The 19,107-nt window shown below is 42.3% G+C and overlaps 1 long non-coding RNA gene across 1 annotated transcript; it reads left to right on the top strand.

The window, feature by feature from the left end:
* Positions 1–8,161: 8,161 nt before the first annotated feature.
* LOC122541706 (uncharacterized) lies at positions 8,162–18,441 on the top strand. The gene is made up of 4 exons (XR_006309654.2): positions 8,162–8,279; positions 9,031–9,096; positions 14,967–15,002; positions 18,192–18,441. It is a non-coding gene; the product is annotated as an uncharacterized LOC122541706 (long non-coding RNA).
* The last annotated feature ends 666 nt before the right edge of the window (positions 18,442–19,107 follow it).

Here is a 19,107-nt window from a genome sequence, read left to right as displayed (position 1 = left end):
AGAAGCAGACCACTTCCTGATTTGGAAAGAAACTATCAACAGTAGTTGTTATAACAACTGATTAGAACCTCAGATTGCTTATGGACATAGAGTCATAGAGGTGTACAGCAAAAAAACAGAGCCTTTAGTCCAACTCGACCATGATGATCAGATATCCTAAATTGATCTTGTCCCATTTGCCAGCACTTGGCCCATATCCCTCTCAACCCTTCCTTCTCATATACCCATCCAGATACCCATCCAGCCTACACCACCTCCTCTGGACATGTTGAATTTTGGTAACAACATACATTTGAATAGAGGGTGCGCAGCCAGAGATGATATAAACCTGGTAGCTTTCTGGCAAACATTCACTCCCTCCGTCAATGCTCAGTAGAAGCAGTTTGTTCCTCTCCAAGGTGCACTGCAAAAATTCACTAAGGATCCTTGGGCAGCACCTTCTATACCCACAACCATTTCCAAAGAGATGGATAAGAATAGCAATATGTAGGAACCACCACCTTCTGCAAGATCCCCTTCAAGCCACTCACTGTCCCGATTTGGAAACAGCCAAATTGGCTAGGCCAATGAAGCACACATCCCATGAATAAATGAATTTAAATTGAAAATCCTGAGAAAAGCTATGAATGGAACACCAAAAACATATTTATCAGGGCTTCCATTGTTTCCCCTTTCTCTTTATTGCAGAGTGCTATCTGATGACTTGTGCATGGGTAGAAATATTCCCTCAATTTGTTTTGGCACTTACAATGTTGAGTATCATTTAGTCAATATTATTCCTATATTAAATGGAGAAATCAATGACAATTATCATTGGGTAGCATGAACTAAAATATTGAACACTTTCTAGTGCTGTATTTTCATTAGATCACAGCAAGTGGTGCGTATTTTCGTATTATTTATTCGATTCCCTTCAGTGTGGAAACAGGTCTTTCGGCCCAACAAGTCCACACTGACCCTCTGAAGAGTAACCCACCCAGACCCATTTCCCTCTAACTAATGCACCTAACACTATGGACAATTTAGCATGGCCAATTCACCTGGCCCGCACATCTTTGGAATGTGGGAGGAAACAGGAGCACCCGGAGGAAACCCGCGCAGACACGGGGAGAATGTGCAAACTCCACACAGACAGTTGCCCGAGGCTGGAATCAAACCTGGGACCCTGGTGCTGTGAGGCAGCAGTGCACCTGATTCCTAACTCATTCAAGTGGGAATTAAAATGACATGAGAAATCTTGAAAGATAATGACCTCCTGTTAATTACAGTTTCTCCATGGCTTTGATATCCCTATGAATTTGAGACATAAAACCATGTAATCACAGTTCAATCCAGATTTCTGACGCACAAAATTGAGGAAATTGGCAGGCTCTGAAAGCAAGAGAATAGAAACTGTGGCACGAATCTTCACGTGGTGTTTTTATTACTGGGGAATGCTGTTGCATTGTAGCTACAACATGGTTCTGACTGACCAGGAGATTGCCCCACACACTTACTACCTGACAGATACATTGGAAAGATCACTAGGTTTATCATCAACCTGTTTGACCACATTATGAATGTATGGCAATGAGGTTTATAAAATCATGAGAGGCATGGATAGTTTAGATTAGATTCCCTACAGTGTGGAAACAGGCCCTTCAGCCCAACAAGTCCACACCGACCCTCTGAAGAGTAACCCAGCCAGACCCATCTCCCTCTGACTAATGCACCTAACACTCTGGGCAATTTAGTATGGCCAATTCACCTGACCCGCACATCTTTGGACTGTGGAAGGAAACCGGAGCACCCGGAGGAAACCCACCCAGACACTGGGAGAATGTGCAAACTCCACACAGGCAATTACCCGAGGCTGGAATCGAACTCGGATCCCTGGTGCTGTGAGGCTTAATAGAATAAATAGACAAAGTATTTTTCCTGGGGTGGGGGAATCCAGAACTAGAGGGCATAGGTTTAGGGTGAGAGGGGAAAGATATAAAAGAGACCTACGGGGCAACTTTTTCATGCAGAGGGTGGTACGTGTATGGAATGAGCTACTAGGGGAAGTAATGGAGGCTGGTACAATTACAACATTTAAAAGGCATCTGGATGGGTCACTGAATAGGAAAGGTTTGGAGGAATATGGACAAGGTGCTGACAGGTGGGATTAGGTTGAATTGGGATATCTGGTCGGCATGGACGGGTTGGACCGAAGCTCTGTTTCCGTTTTGTACGTCTCTATGACTCTATGATTCTATCAAGTTCTCCAACGAGACTTAAGCCAAAGATTCTTGGATTTAAATATGTGTGTGGCATATGGCTGACCTTATAATGTATCCAACTTCCTTGATCTTCTCGAATAAAGGCAAAGCATTAGGGCTGCTGGAAATCTGAAACAAACACAAAGAATGCTGGAGAAACTCAACAGGTCTGGCAGCATCTGTGGAAAGAGAAACAGAATTAACATTTCAAGAACAGTATGACTCTGGCTCTGAAGAAGATTCATCCTGGACTCCAAACATTAACCGTGTTTCTCTGTGCAACAGATGCTGCCAGACCTGCTGAGTTTCTCCAGCTTTCTTTGTGTTTTTTTCCTGGGGCTTCTCTATCTTTTCTTTGAAATCTGAACCCTACCCAGATGCTCCTATTATTCGTTGACATTGATTCACTCCAAATCCAAAAGAATAAAGGGAAGATATGCGTGGGATGTTCTTTACGCAGAGGGTGGGAGGGGCCTGGAACGCATTGCCAGCAGAGGTGGTAGGGGCGGGAACGAGAGGGTCATTCAAGATGTACCTAGACAGATGCATGAATGGGCAGGGAGCAAAGGGATACAGATCCTTAGAAAATTGGCGGCAGGTTTAAATAATGGATCTTGATCAGTGCAGCTTGGAGGGCCGAAGGGCCTGTTCCTGTGCTGTAATTTTCTTTGTTCTTTGAATGTGCAGATGTCAGTTTCTTGCTTTCATGTAAATTTGAGTTCAAGTTGTTAGCCTTCCAGGTTTCCTTTTGAATTTGTGCTTGTTGAGAACAGATTGCTGGAATTCAAGAAACCTACAAAATAGCTGTAGCTAAAAGTAATCTGGTCAGGGTTCCTTCATAATAGGTAACTATTTTTAACCATTCCATTATTATATATTGGTTGATTAAAATCACTTGGCAAGCCTTATGATTAGATTAGATTAGATGCCCTACAGCATGGAAACAGGCCCTTCAGCCCAACCGACGAGTAACCAACCCAGACCCATTTCCCCTCTGACTAAAGCACCTAGCACTATGGACAATTTAGCACAGCCAATTCACCTGGCCCACACATCTTTGAAATATGGGAGGAAACCGGAGCAAACCCACACAGACACAGGGAGAATGTGCAAACTCCACATAGATAATCGCCCGAGGCTGGAATCGAACCTGGGACCCTAGTGCTGTGAGGCAGCAGTACTAACCATTGAGCCACCGTGACACTGAGCCACTTCTGCTCTGCTTTGCATTTCTTCATAAGAAATAATAACTGCAACTAAACGATTTGAGCACATAATGTATACAATGCAAAATGTAATTTATATATTTGCCCCACCCTCTCTATTTGCCCCACTGTAGCTGGTAGTATTGACATTGATCGTTGAATGATTGTTTCCACAATCCTTAGCTTTACGGGCTGTTTGAAATTTGATGACTTTCAGCCATGATAGAATTCTAACAGTCAGGTGAGAGAGAGAGTACTTTGTTGTCCAGGTTCTTTTTCAACTGATTTGCAGCACTTGAGTTAGTGTCTTTACCTGCAACATACAGGGTAACTAAGGGATATTTCTTCAACTGTGACCTTCACAGCAGTCTAACACTTGGACCCAGGTGGGTACACGCAAAAGATTTCAGTCCCACTAGTCCACGCCAGTAGAATTGAAACTGACTTTTTAACTCCAGTCCTTATGTATTCTCGTAAGAGTAAAACAAATTGTGACTGCATTTTAGCATGTAATCCACAAAGGATAGCTTGCTGTTGAACAGGGGCTCTTCAGCAACTTATCTTTCTAATTATAAGAGATCACAATCCATTCTGTTTGAGCTTCTCTCTCTATCTATATCTGTCTGTCTGTTTTCAGCCACTTAATATGTATCCACAGCCACATTATGGAATTACAAGTTTATAATGTCCACAGTACTTTTGGGGTTCTGACCCATCATTGCAACAAATCTTATACAATCTTCACCCAACATTGGAATACTAATCAGTTCACACTAGTACTGCAAAAAGGAATATGACTTTAGGACTCCTTGTGCTCTCCTTTTGGATAACAAACACTCCTGCAGCTGTATCAACAATGAAAGTTCTTAAGGTGTGAATCTCCAATTTTCACTTTTTTCATACAGTCATAGAGGCATAGAGATGTACAGCATGGAAACAGACCCTTTGGTCCATCTCGTCCATGCTGACCAGATATCCCAATCCAATCTAGGACCACCTGCCAGCACCCGGTCCATATCCCTTCAAGCCCTTCCTATTCCTATACCCATCCAGATGCCTTTTAAATGTTGTAATTGTACCAGCCTCCACTACTTCCCCGGTAGCTCATTCCATACACGCACCACCCTCTGCATGAAAAAGTTGCCCCTTAGGTCTCTTTTATACCTTTCCCCTCTCACCCTAAACCTATGGCCTCTAATTCTGGACTCCCCCACCCCAGGGAAAAGACTTTGTCTGTTTATCCTATCTATGCCCCTCATGATTCTATAAGGTCACCTCTCAGCCTCCGATACTCCAGGGAAAACAGCTCCAGCCCATTCAACCTTCCCTATAGCACAGACCCTCCAACCCTAGCAACACCCTTGTAAATTGTTTCTGAACTCTTTCAAGTTTCACAGCATCCTTCCGATAGGAAGGAGACCAGAATTGCACGCTATATTCCATGTGGGTGTTACATCTGCAGCCTAAGCACACTCATCTTCCATTTCACTATCAGTGTTCAAATCTTAATTTTTTCTGCTTGATAATATTACCTTCTGTTTCCATATTTATCACATGTGCATAGCAGGATTTCTAGACTGCTGAAGTAGTTTTAGATCAACCATGACCTCATTCTGGTGTGTTGCTGAAACTTGAACCATGACCTGGATACGAACTGCTTCCTGTTGTCTGCTGTTATGATGATCAGTCAGAAAGATTAAATACGACCATCAGTTTTTTAGCACTTAATTCCAAAGTTTTATGGATGCACCATAGAAAGCATCCTATCCAGACACTTGGTATGGTAAATGCTCTGCCCAGGACCACAAGAAATTACAGAGAGTTGTGAACACAGCCCAGTCAATCACAAAAACCAGCCTTCCATCCATTGAGTCTGTCTATCCTTCCTGCTGCCTCAGGAAAGCAGTCAACATAATCAAAAACCACCCGGTTACACCCTCCTCCACCCTCTTCCGTTTGATATACAATATAAAAATTTGAAAAAGTACCAAAAGGTTTAAGAACAGCTTCTTCCCCGTTGTTATCAGATTTATGAATGGACCTCTCACATGTTAGAGTTGATCTTTCTCTGCACCTTCTCTTAGCTGTAACACTATATTCTGAATTTTATTTTATTACCCTGATGTACTCATGTAAGGTATGATTTGTCTGGTTGGCACACAATACTTTTCACTGTATCTCAGTACATGGGACAATAATAAATCAAATTAAAATGTGTTTTTTAGAAAGAAACAAGATAACTGCAGGAGTAAAAAAGAACTATGTGGGACCAATCGGATTTTGTTTTTTATTTTAGTGCCTAAGGCACCAAATAAATCTCTTGAATGGATAATAGTCATCTCTGGTGACTATAAGAATAACAAGGGACTAAAGACTCATAGTCCAACAGCAAGTTGTCCCCTATGGATTATGCTCAGATTACGTACAGACACATTTTCTGCTCTTCTCACTGAAGAACGTTTGAGGAGAGCAGCTAGAAAGCCAGTTTCACCTCTACTGGAGTGTGTTAGTGGGGCTGAATGCTTTTCCTTGTACCAGATTGGGTTCAAGCATTAGCTTGCTCTGAAGTTCACAGTTAAAGAAATATTTCCTGTTTGTACCTCTGTTACAGGAAAGGAAGACTATTCCTCACTCACAGTGCTGCAAACAACATGAAAGGACCAGGACAACAGAAGGACTCTCTCCCTCACACTTGAATATGGAATTAAATCGTGGTCCAAAAGAATCTCAATCTATGTCCAAAACTAAGGATCATGAAACCTTTTGTTCAACTACCAACATTGATGCAACCAGTAACCTCCCATGATTTTCAAGAATATGCTCCTCAAAATAATTCAGAGACTAATCCGAAGAACTTTTCTTAAAACTTGCATCCTTTTGGATCTGCCTCTTATTTCTAATTCGTGTGTGTTTGTGTGAGAGTGTGTGTGTGCACTTGTGTCTGTGTGTCTTTGTTTGTCTGTCTGTGTGTGTTTGTGTGTGTGAGAGAGAGTGCCTGTGTCTGTGTGCGTGTGTGAGAGAGAGTGTGTGTGTGTCTGTGTGTGTGTGTATGTGTCTGTATGTAAGTCTGTGTGTGTTTGTGTCTGTGTGAGTGTGTGTGTGTGTGAAAGAGTGTGTGTGTGTGTGTGCATGTGTGTGTATGTGTCTATCTGCGTGCAAGTCTCTGTGTGTTTGTGTGTGAGAGAGAGTGTGTTTCTGTGTGTGTGTTGTGTGTTCCAAATTATTCTGACATTCCTCCACCCCACTCCACATCTTATTGAATCGCCTTTGCATTCCTATTTATATCCTTCTGAAAGAGTAGTGACCAGGTTAGTCAATTTTCTATCTTCCAATAGAATAACCCCCAGCAGTTGACACCAGATTGCTCATCTTTATAAGGTAACATTTCAATATGTTCCTTAGGCAATGTTTAATTTACTTAAGCGTGATATTAATAATAAAGTGAGAGAAGAGCAAAACAAAGTCGAGGTGAGTCAAGAGACTTTAAAGAGTTTAGTGCTGATCACATGATCACAAAACCACTGACTGGAGAATTTTGTGATGGGAGTTGACCGAAAGAGATTAGGTTTACTCACAAAGTGAGTGAAGATTGGAGAAAGATTCCGCCAGTATCACATAAGCCATTTGTTTGCGACAAAAGGAGAGCATGATAAACCTCCTACTCAATTCCTCCTAACCAAAGTGAAAGTCAGAAACAAATATTGTCAAAGAAACTGAAAGTTTGCTCATTTTACAGAATCCACTGGTGGAGAAAGTGAATCAGGGCTTTGATTAGATCAAATGTATAAATGTCACAGTTCTAACCATTAAGCGGATTTGTTAGTCAAAGTTCATGTTTGACTCAGATGGAAATGTCAAGTGAGCAAGATCAAGTGATTGGAGGAGAAGGAGATATCTGGATAGGAAGGGAAAGAAGCCAGATAGATTAATTGAAATTACATTGGAAAGAAAATATTACTCTTTTCTCTTCTTCCCATTACTTATTGGTATTAATGATTTTATTTAATGTAAATTAGTGTGGAAATATTAATCACATGTTTGAAATATGATCATAGTAACAACAAATTTGTAATCCAACCTGTTACATTTCAGATTATGGAAATCACAATGGGTCAGGTAGCATCCATGGAGGGGGAGCAGAGTCTAGATGACCCTTTACCAGAGCTCACATGAAGTATGGAGGATACAGTATTTATGCAAAGTGCAGGAGTGGGGCTGGAGTGCTGGGGGGCACAAAAGAATGTTGATAGTTCAGATTAAGTGTTTGAAATGGCAGAACAACGGTGTGTCTAACTGCCAGACTAGATAGGATAGACAGTCCCATTGGGGTGGGGGAGGGGAGAGAGCGTGACCAAGAATGCAACAAGCAAATCTAAGATAAAGGGGAGGAATGGGAGTGGGTGCTGGGGGTAAGACAGGGAAACTGGAAAGTTTGGCACTTAAACATACCATTGTTCTCCATTCTCACATCCTGATGCACTATCGACATCCTTTCTCTCCCAGCACTCCACCATCCCATTATTGCATGCATGCTGCCCCCTCCACACTTCACGTCAGCTCTGATGAAGAGTCATCTGGTTTCAAAATGGAGCTTGCTCTCGCTCCATGGATGCTGCCTGACCAGCTGTGATCCCAGGATTTTATTGTTTTCAGTATAGATTCCAGCATCTGCAGTAATTTGCTCCTACATTTCAGATTTTTTTTTCTTTATTCATTCAGGGGGTGAGGATGTCACTTCCCAGACGGCATTTATTGCCCATCCCTAATTGCTCACAGGGTAATTAAGAGTCAACCACATTCCTGTGGGTCTGGACTCACATGTCAGCCAGATCAGGTAAGGATGGCAGTTTCCTTCCCTAAAGTATGTTAATTAACCAGCTAGGTTTTTCATGACAAGGGATTCATGGTCAACATTAGACTCTTAATTCCAGATTTTTATTGACTTCAAATTCCAGCATCAGCCATGACAGGATTTGAACCCAGATCCCAGAACATTGTCTGGATCTCTGGGTTAACAGTCCAGCGATATTTCCAATAGGTCATCGCCTCCACCATTAGTTTAGCTCTATTGTATTCTGGGAATTATATGCATGTCGCATTTTATACTTAAATGTAAACGTTTCTACAAGTGAGGAGGGAATGTAATATTTCATAATAGTGGAGCAATTGGTTATATTGCCCTCTCTGATGTTTCTCTGCAAGATATAAATAATATATTTCAGCAATGACTGAACATGTAGTCTTTGTGCTATTAAATGAGAAATCAGTTGCATTAAATGACCATAACTTTTTAACTCTTCATTTTCCTTTTCCTGTTTATAATGATCGGATTGAAACCTGGTGGTCTGAAGTCATAAGCATTCAGAGACCTTTTCACTGTAACACTTTTCCACACATTGCTATTAATTGATGGCACAAGTGTTGAAGTTAATAGCAATGTGACTAAATTAAAATTTTTACTCATGAATAGTAAATTAGAGAAGCCATTGTCTGGTCATTTGGAAGTGGGAAGTAGATCACAAATAATTGAGACAGGGTATTTTTACACAATGCAATAATTGTGTTTTTTTCGTGCTTGTGTGTAGTCTAATTCGATTGAAAGAAGTTTCGCCACAAATTAAGCTCCTTCAAAACAGTCGAAATAAATTCAGGTATGACTTCTGAACTATCCACCTCTGGATAATTTCAGGTTTGTATTCTGTCCTGATTTAATTGTTACCTTATTTTTGGTGTAACATGCCTAGGCGAGAGATGTTGAAGAAAATAATTAGCAACAAGCTTTTCAAATGAAGCAGAACCAGAGGTCTTATGGCAAAATCTAAAATGTTCTGATTTGATGCCTTTGTGGGGTTTCTGAAGTGTGAGCCAAGCAGTTTTAAAATTGGGCACTCGCTCCCTCACTGACTGTGCCCTTTAAAGCTGAGGAAAGTTGTGCAGGAATATGTCAGTCTGTACTCCCACCTAAGCCTGGGTCTTGTTATGACTGATAGCTAGGCAAGGGTCTCCATTACGGTTTCAGATGGAAACTCCCCCCAAAAGGGCAATGAGCTATGAACTGGCTTCTTTACTCAATGCCTTTCTCAGGTGTCACGAGGTTAACTTAGGAAAAGGATTTCTTCCTTCGTGGAGACCTCTTCCCAATCCAAATGTATCTACCTTTTCTAAGGAGCCAAATTAAACAGGCCTTATTGAACTGACAAAGAGTGAATTTATCAGATACTAAGGGAAAAAGGAGATAGAAATTTAAGCTGAACAATTAAAAGCGTGCTGATGGCAGGTATCACGTAGAAAACACAATTGGGAACAATGCTGAATATAGAAGGTTCAAAAGGCAGATTTTAAAGCAAATGCAAGAAACAAAAAGTAGTTATGAGAAAAGACTAGCAGCTTACATATATGAAATACCAAAGTCTTGTATAGGCACATCAATAATAAAAGAGTGGTCAGAAGAGGAGTAGGCTGATTAGGGACCAAAGAAGGAATTTTCACATAGAAGCAAGAGACATGACTTAAGAGTTAGATGAATATTTTGCCTAAGAAGTTTTCCCTGGAATGTTGGAGGCTGAGTGACCTTGGGTGACCCCTTAGGGCAAAAGAGAGGCAAAAGTGGACAATGGGCCACTAGAAAATGATGCTGGAGAGATAGCAGTGAGGAATAAGGAACTGGATGAGGAACTGAATAATTATTTTGTATCAGTCTTCACAGTGGAAGACACAAGTAATACACCAAACATTCAAGTGAGTGAGGGGGCAAAGATGAGTACGGTGGCCATCACCAAGAAGGTGATGCTAGAAAAACCGAATGGCCTAAAGGTAGATGAATCACCTGGACCAGATGGACTACAATCCAGAGTTCTAAGGGAGATAGCTGAAGAGATAGTGGAGGCGTTAATGGTGATCCTACAGGAATCACTCAAATTAGGGAGGGTCCCAGAGGACTGGAATATCACTAACGTGACACCCCTGTTTAAAAAAAAACAAAAGATAGAAAATTACCTAACCTCGGTTTTGGGTAAGATCCTGGAATCCATTCTGAAGGATGAAACTTCTGAATAATTGGAAATGGATGGTAAAATAGGGCAATGTCAGCATGGTTTCATCAAGGGGTGGTCATGCCTGACAGGTCTGCTAGACTTCTTTGAGGAAGTAATGAGCAAGATAGACCGAGGAGAGCCAATGGATGTTATCTACCTGGACTTCAAGAAGACCTTTGACAAGGGGCTGCTGAGTAAGAGAATGGCCCATGATGTCAGAGGCAAGGTACTAGCATGGAAAGAAGCTTGTTGTCTGGCAGAAAGCAGTGAGTGGGGATAAAAGGGTCTTTCTCAGGATAGCAGCCAGTGACAAGTGGTGTTCCGTAAGGCTCAGTGTTGGGACCACAGCTTCTTACTTTGTACATTAACAATCTAGATGAAGGAACTGAGGCCATTCTGGCTAGGTTTGCAGACAATACAAAGATAGATAGAGGGACAGGTAACATTGAGGAGGTGGGGAGGCTACAGAAGGATTTGGACAGGTTAGGAGAGTGGGCAAAGAAGTGGCAGTTAGAGGACAAAGTGGGAAAGTGTGAGGTCATGCACTTTGGTAGGAAGAATAGAGGCATGGACTATTTTCTAAATGGGGAGAAAATTCAGAAGTCTGAAGTGCAAAGAGACTTGGAGTGCTAGTCCAGGATTCTCTCAAGGTAAACTTGCAGGTTGAGTCAGTAGTTAGGAAGGCAAATGCTGTCATGGCATTTATTTTGAGAGGACTTGAATATAAAAACAGGGATGTACTTCTGAGGCGCTATAAGGCTCTGGTCAGACCACATTGTGCAGGTTTGGCCCCCATATCTCAGGAAGGATGTACTGGCCCTGGAGCATAATCAGAAGAGGTTGAAGAGAATGGTCCCAGAAATGAAAAGCTTAATGTATAAGGAACATTTAAGGACTCTGGGTTTATACTCGATGTAGTTTAGAAGGATGGGGGGGATATAATTGAAACTTACAGAATACTGAATGGCATGGACAGAGTAGACGTTGGGAAGATGTTTCCATTGGTAGCGAGACTAGGACCTGGGGGCAGAGCCTTAGAGTAAAGGGAAGACCTTTTAGAACGGAGATAAGGAGAAACTTCTTCAGCCAGAGAGTGGTGAATCTCTGGAATTCATTGTCACAGAAGGCTGTGGAGGCCAGGTCATTTAAGACAGGTATAGATAAGTTCTTGATTGTCAAGGGGATCAAGAGTTACAGAGAGAAAGCGGGAGAATGGGATTGAGAAACTTCTCAGCCACGATTGAATGGCAGAGCAGACTCGATGGACCGAATGGCCAAATTTCTGCTCCTATGTCTTATGGTCTTATCGAGCTTCATAAAATCATAGGAGGCATGGCTAGTGTAATTAGACAAGGTCTTTTCCCTGGGGTGGGGGAGTCCAGAACTACAGGGCATAGGTTTAAGGTGAGAGGGAAAGGACCTAAGGGGCAACTTTTTCATGCAGAGGTATTTTATGGAATGAGCTGCCAGAGGAAGTGGTGTAGGCTGGAACTATTACAACATTTAACAGGTATTTGGATGGGTATATTAATAGGAAGGGTTTAGAGGGATATGAGTCTAGTGTTGGCAAATGGGACTAGGTTAATTTAGGATATCTGGTCAGCATGGGCGAATTGAATCAAAGTGTGCTGTGCATCTCTATGACTCTAAGAGACAGTTACTGCATAACCCATAGTGACAGAGGAGGGAACTCATTCACTGGAAAGATTAACATTAAATATGATTTGGAGCTGCCGGTGTTGGACTGGGGTGTACAAAGTTAAAAATCACACAACACCAGGTTATAGTCCAACAGGTTTAATTGGAAGCACACTAGCTTTCGGAGCGACGCTCCTTCATCAGTTGATTGTGGAGCCCTCCACAATCACCTGATGAAGGAGCGTCGCTCCGAAAGCTAGTGTGCTTCCAATTAAACCTGTTGGACTATAACCTGGTGTTGTGTGATTTTTAACATTGAATAGGAGGTGATAGAAGATTAGCTATTGATGTGTAAAGTTGAGAAGACACTGGGACCAAATGAAATGTATCTGGGATTACTGAAACAAATGAGAATGGAAATTTCAGAGACACTGGTAATTATCATTCAAATTTCCGTGAGTTCATGGATGCTGCCAGAGGTTAGGTGTATTGCAAACTTTACACCCTTGTTCAAAAACGTTTGCAAAGATTGGCCCACAATTACAGCCCAGTCAGTTTAACTCCAGTGATGGAGACATGTCTAAAAAGAATTAGTTGGATTGGAATTAATAGTCACATGGAAAACATGGATTAATTCAGAAGAGTCAGCATGAATTTGTTAAGGGAAAATTATGGTTAACTTTCTGGAGTTTTTTGAAGAGTAACAGAGAGGTTGATGAGGAAAAGGCTGTTGGTGTGTTGTGCATGGATTTCGAGGAAGCATTCAATGCTATTCCACACGACAGGCTTGCGAGGATAGTGGTAGACTGTGGACTGAAAGAGACTGTAGCAACATGAATTTAAATTTACCTAAGGGAAGAAAATTGAGTAAAATCAATGAACATTGTTTGGACTGGAGGAAGATTTGTACTGGAGTTCCCCAAGAGCTGACACAGGACTCTTGCTTTTACTGATATATATATAACTGATCTAAATCTTTGTTTGCAGGGGACAATTTCAAAGTTTGCAATGATACAAAACTTATGAAAAAATATATACTGTGAGGAGAACAGTGTAGAACTTTAAGACGCTGTTCATACGTTGTGTGGGCAGATGGATAGCAGATGAAGTTTAATGTGGAGATCTGTGAGGTGCAAGGAATGTGGAGAGACAGTATAAAATAAAGGGTGCCATTCTGAACGGTCAGAAATCACACGATACTAGGTTATAGTGTAACAAATTATTTGAAATCAGAAGCATTTGGAGCGCTGCTCCCTCGTCAGGTAAAGTCCACCTGACAGGTGAGCAGTGCTTTGAAAGCTTGAGATTTCAAGTAAACTTGTTGCGCTATAACCTGGTGTCATGTCAATTCTGACTTTGTCCATCCCAGTCAACACTGGTATCTCCATATCGTTCTAAAGAGTGTGCAGGAGCAGAAGACCTGGGTGTATATCTACAAATGCCATTAAAGGTGGCAGGACAAGTAGAGAGCGCTATTAATAAAACCTACAGTATTTTAGGCTTCATTAATAGGTGCATGGAGTTCAAAAGTAAGGAGGATATGATGATCTTGTAGAAGATTCTGGATAGATAGAGTATTGTGTACCATTCTGGCTCTCTCACTGGGAAGGATGTGAATGTACTGGAGAAAAGGGTTACGAAAATGATGCTAGGGATGTGAAACTTCACACATGAGACCAGACTGGAGAGGTTAGCAGTGTTTTTCTTGAGGAGGAGAAACAAAGGAGCAGGAGTAGACCATCCAACCCCTCAAGCCTGCTACACCATTCAATGAGATCATGGCTGACCTGTGGCCCAACTCCATATACCTGCCTTTGCAATAGCAGCAAATGCAAGGTGAGAACAGACTTCTTCCCACAGCGAATAAATGGTAATGTCGCCAGAGTCCCAGAGGACCATAGGCTGCTCTCTTATTAGAGAGAGAGAGAGAGAGAGAGAGAGAGATGGCTGGTTTAAACTTTTAGGGTTTGGAATGAGCTGTTGGAAAGTGTGGTGCAAGGAGGTTCAATTGTGGTATTCAGGATGGAATTAGCTGATTGTGTATTTATTTGAATAATGTCAGGGTTCCAGGGAAAAGGTTGGAGATTCATGATAAGTATAAATGCTCAAATGGATAAGGCAGACATGCTGGACTGAGTGGCCTCCTTCTGCACCAAAACAGAGAGGCAGCATGTTTTCTACTGCTGCGTCACAACACCAGGAACTTGGGTTTGATTCCACCTTCGGGCGACTGTCTGTGTGACGTGTGCAGCTTTCTTCACGTGTCTGTATGGGTTTCCTTTGGATGCTCTGGTTTCCTCCCACAGTCCAAAGGTGTGCAAGTTAGGTGGGGATTGGCCATGGGAAATTGCTCCATAGTGTTCAGGGAAATGCAGGCTAGGTGGATTACCCTTGAAAATGCGGTGTTACAGGGACAGGACAGAGAGTGTGGGTCTGGGTGGGATACTCTTTGGAGAGTCAGTCTAGGCCAAATAGTCTGCTTCCACACTGTAGTGGTTCTATGATTCCAAGAACAATTCTGGAATACGCAAAGTTTAGCAATGTGAATTGAGTGAAAAGATAAATTTTAATAAAGTTATAAAATCAGTCTTTGGATTCTATGTAGATGTTGGAACATTGAGGCTGTTAAATTGGATGATAATAAAAACACTGACATTGATAGTGAAGTGGTTGATTTCAAGATTCTTGGCTCTGCTGCTTGCTGATGGGTTTTGTCCTGTTACCTTCTTGTTGGTGACTTCACTGGCTGGCCTGGTTTGTAGCACTCAAAGTGAGAGAGAGTCATTTTTTACCTACAGTGCAGAAATGTCTATATGCTGCTGTTAAACCATCATCTTCATGTCTCACAGGTCCACACTAGCACCTCAGCTCTCTACTGCACACAGGTAAGAGATTGCAGTTGGTTTACAACCCTTTTCTTTGTATGTTCTCTGGAAGAGTAATCCACCAACATGTTGGCACTTTGCAATATAATCATAGGATGTGGTTTTCTATTGTGAGTGATATACAATCCCTCATTATCTCTTCATTTCAAGTTTGTTTGTTTGAAGTTTTCCTGAAATGTTACAGGTGTGTCACTTCACACAAGGCCAGACTGCCATTGAATTTATGAGTTTTAATAAAAGGTTCAATATATCCATTATGACAATCTCAAAAGGGTGTAAGTGGGAAGTTTTATTTATTCTGGGGATCTTACTTTCCAGAGTCCCTGCATTAAGTGTATATGCATAGTTTATAGATATAGATTATCAGAATTGTGCAAGTATCGAGAACTGCACAGTAGAAGGTCATAGAATAGAATCCCTACAGTCTAGAAGAAGGCCATTCAGCCCATCAAGTCCACACCAACCCTCAGAAGAGCATCCCAGTCAGATCCAATTCCTCTAACCCTGCATTTCCCATGGCTAACTCACCTAGCCTACATTTCCCTGGATACTATGGGCAATTTAGCATAGCCAGTCCACCTGACCTGCACATCTTTGGACTGTGGGAGGGAATCCACATAGACATGGGGAGAATGTGCAAACTTCACACAGACAGTCGCCTGAGACAGGAAGTGAACCCAGGTCCCTGGTGCTGGGAGGCAGCAGTGCTAACCACTGAACCTCTGTGCTGCCTCCCAGCACCAGGGACCTGGGTTCACTTTCAGAAATGAAGATTAACCACAAGAGTGTGGTACTAGAGAATGACTTGGTCCTTTGGAATGTTCGTCAGTGAGCAGGTTATTCTTATAGGAAATGAGGAAAGAAGAGAGTGAGGGGAAAACATGTAAAACCACAGGGGCTTACAGAATAAGGTAGCTTACAAGGATAAGTAGGGACTGAAGTAATGGAATAGTCTCTATATTGTGATTTGGCTTGCGTAATGGAGTGAGCAGAATATATGGTTTCCTTTAAGGACAGGGACAATTTGTGATTAATTAGCTGGGATTAAGGGAAATGGGTCTAAATCTCAGAAAGTGTAAGTTGAATTGCATCTCTCATTCAATCACACAGAGTTTCACAAAACATTTGAAAATGCTTTTCACCCTGTCACACTTCCCTAAGCCTTCTTCTGAATGCTTTTACATTTTTCTCTCTCAAGTAGTCCTGTAACAATACTGTTATGAGTTATGCATCCATTGCTCTCTGTTGGAGAATTTTCAATCTTCTACTGACTTTTTAAAAATTTCTTCCAGCCATTTCATTTATCCTCACAGTGACCATCTTAAAGTGATGACCACTCCAGTGCAATTTCACAATGCTGGTCACGTTAAATATGCACCACAGAACGCTACTTTGAGTTCAACATTGATGGAAGTACTCACCACCACTGTCACCATGTTTGAAGTCCAGCCTTGCACCAGCTCGAACACTACAAGGCAGGAGTAGGTCTGTTAAAGAAGACATAGAGGGAAGAATTACCCTGGAGATGGTTGACAGAGGCAAGTTGCTCTCTGCTTTATTGACATAGATCTGGAGATCCTAATAGATGGAGTGGAGAGGGACCACTGAAGGAGACCACATCACCAGATCCTACCAACCAGGTCAGGATAGGTGTGGTGTCCTGAGGATGCCCAGGAGTGCAGGAAGGTAATCTTCTGCACTCTACAAGGGTAAGATTTCTGTGTTACCTCTCACTCCATTACCACTCTCAGCTTCGAACAGGTCTTATGATCCACCACTCTCACTATTACATGGCTCAATGGTTGTTACCCACTAAATCTGCACTTCATCTCCCCCCCAACTTCCCTACCCTCCATCCTACCCAGACTTCCCATGCCCTCTGTGCTTCCTGTTCATTCAGTTGAGACAACTCCCACCTTCATTCTCTCCTGCACCAGCATTAACAGCTGCGCCCCAGTCACTTCCATCTCACTCAATTCCTGCCCTTCTCTCATTTCAGGAGAAAATGGCCCATTACAGAGCATGGGAACCATGCTAGAGTGCCCGACCTCCATTTCCTCACCTGGGGCGGCAATGATTAGCACAGCCGCATCACAGCACCAGGGACCCGTATTCGATTCCAGCCTTGGGTGACTGTCTGTGTGGAGTTTGCATATACTTTTCGTGTCTGTGTGGGTTTCCTCTGGGTGCTCTGGTTTCCTCCCAAAGTCCAAAGATGCGCAGGTCAGGGTGGATTAGTCATGGAAAATTCAGAGTTACAGTGATAGGATAGGACTGTGGGTCTGGGTGGGATGCTCTTTGGAGAGTCAGTGTAGACTCAATGGGTTGAATGGCCTGCTTCCTCTCTGTAAGGATTCAGTGATTCTATGTATGTGGTAGCACATCTCCATAGTTGGCTGAGAACGAAATGCCCTGCTTCAGCACTCGGAGGGCTGCCCGAGACCAGATACCCTGGTCAGCCCTACGCAAGAGAGGACCCCCATGGGCCTCAGCTATCGAAAGCTTTGTTCAAATGCACACATTAACAGTGGAGCAGAGGATTGGTTTGTTGGAGACGATCGGTGGAGGACTCCACCAACACTATCAGTGCAGCGCTGGATACTACATTCCTGCTGTTGCCATGGATACATTGAGTTGCCATGAAGAGCGAGGCCCAGCAGAATATACCTTGACTGAGCAAGCCGACCAAAATTGCATTGGTGCTCAAAATCAATGTAAAATGGTAAGAGAATGAGGGAACTTGACCTCACTCTGAGTGCCCCTTCCTCACAAGGAGATAGAGTGGCACCTATATGGAGGAGGAACCACAAGCAGGGCCTCCAGAAGTCTCCTCACTGGACTCTTCAGAGATGCCAGGTCATTCTACTGACCCTGAAGCCTGTGGGAGTTCAAGCAGAGGAGGGTGAGCCAGCATCTGGCTAGGACCCTGTTAGTAAGTGTATTCCTCTGTTCATAAACACCTCTGGGCTCACCTGACCAAAACTCCAAGTCAACAAGCTCCACGGTAGGCAAGGCTTCCTTCACCTCAAGAACCCTGGGACTGTACCGAGATGGAGTGCAAAAGAAAGAAAACAGAAACTTAATGAGCGTTTGTGGCTGACACTTCACTGTAAACTGAATAGTACATTTGTAATCTTTTAATTAACTTTGCATTGTCACTTGCCTGATCGACTGTCATTTTTGTTGCAGTTAGAAGAACAAAGCTCGAGAGACTGTTCACCCTGAGCACCACATGATGTTCAAACTCTGTCTGAAAGACTGCTATACTTTCCCCAGCAGACACACTATCATAAAACATGGTCATGTTAGAATGCAGCACCATCAGGTCTTCAAAAGTGTGTAACAGTAACTTTTATTGCACTATAGGAAGAGTGAATGAAATATAAAACAAAAAGCTGCACTTATATTTGGGATTGAACAAGGGCTTCTGGCCTTTGTAGTGTCAATGCATTGACATCAATGAATGATGACTTTACTCAAATCAGATCCATTGGTAGCAGTTTTCCAATAAGTCTAGTCAGGTTCATTGGAGCTGTGGGGTTCTATCATTGTAAAAATGATCAACCTCCTTTTTTCCTCCTCTGAAGAATGCAGCCTCTCTCACTGAAAATCACCTGAAATGTCAGGGTACAGAGAGAGGCTATTTAGCCCAAAGTGTAAGACTTGGCTCTCCAAATCAATATCATGACTCAGTAGCACTTTCCTGACATTTCCCAAAGTCCATGTGTTTCTGTTTCTATTCAAATAATCATCATGAATGCCTCAATTAAATCTGCCTCCACCACACTTTCAGATTGTGCATTCCATTCCCCAACCACACATGTGTTAAAAGGATTATTCTCATGTCACATATGTTTGCAGATTGCTTTAAATATCGGGCCTTTCATTCTCAATCCTTCTATTACTAGAAATAATTTTTCCTTATCAACTCCATCCAGACGCCTCACGATTTTCAAAATTTCTATCAGACTCCCCTTAGCATACTTTTCTCCATGGATAACAGTCCAAGCTGATAGGGGGTTGAAAAAGGACAGTGCAGGGTTTCTGATAATCACATGTATGTACTCACATTTAGAAGATGTGAACATGTTATGGTGCAACCAGA

Source organism: Chiloscyllium plagiosum, unplaced genomic scaffold, assembly GCF_037043375.1.
Source record: "Chiloscyllium plagiosum isolate Xiang-an unplaced genomic scaffold, Cpla_swu_hap1 HiC_scaffold_43, whole genome shotgun sequence".
Taxonomy (NCBI): domain Eukaryota; kingdom Metazoa; phylum Chordata; class Chondrichthyes; order Orectolobiformes; family Hemiscylliidae; genus Chiloscyllium; species Chiloscyllium plagiosum.
This window is presented reverse-complemented; position numbering and strand designations above follow the sequence as displayed.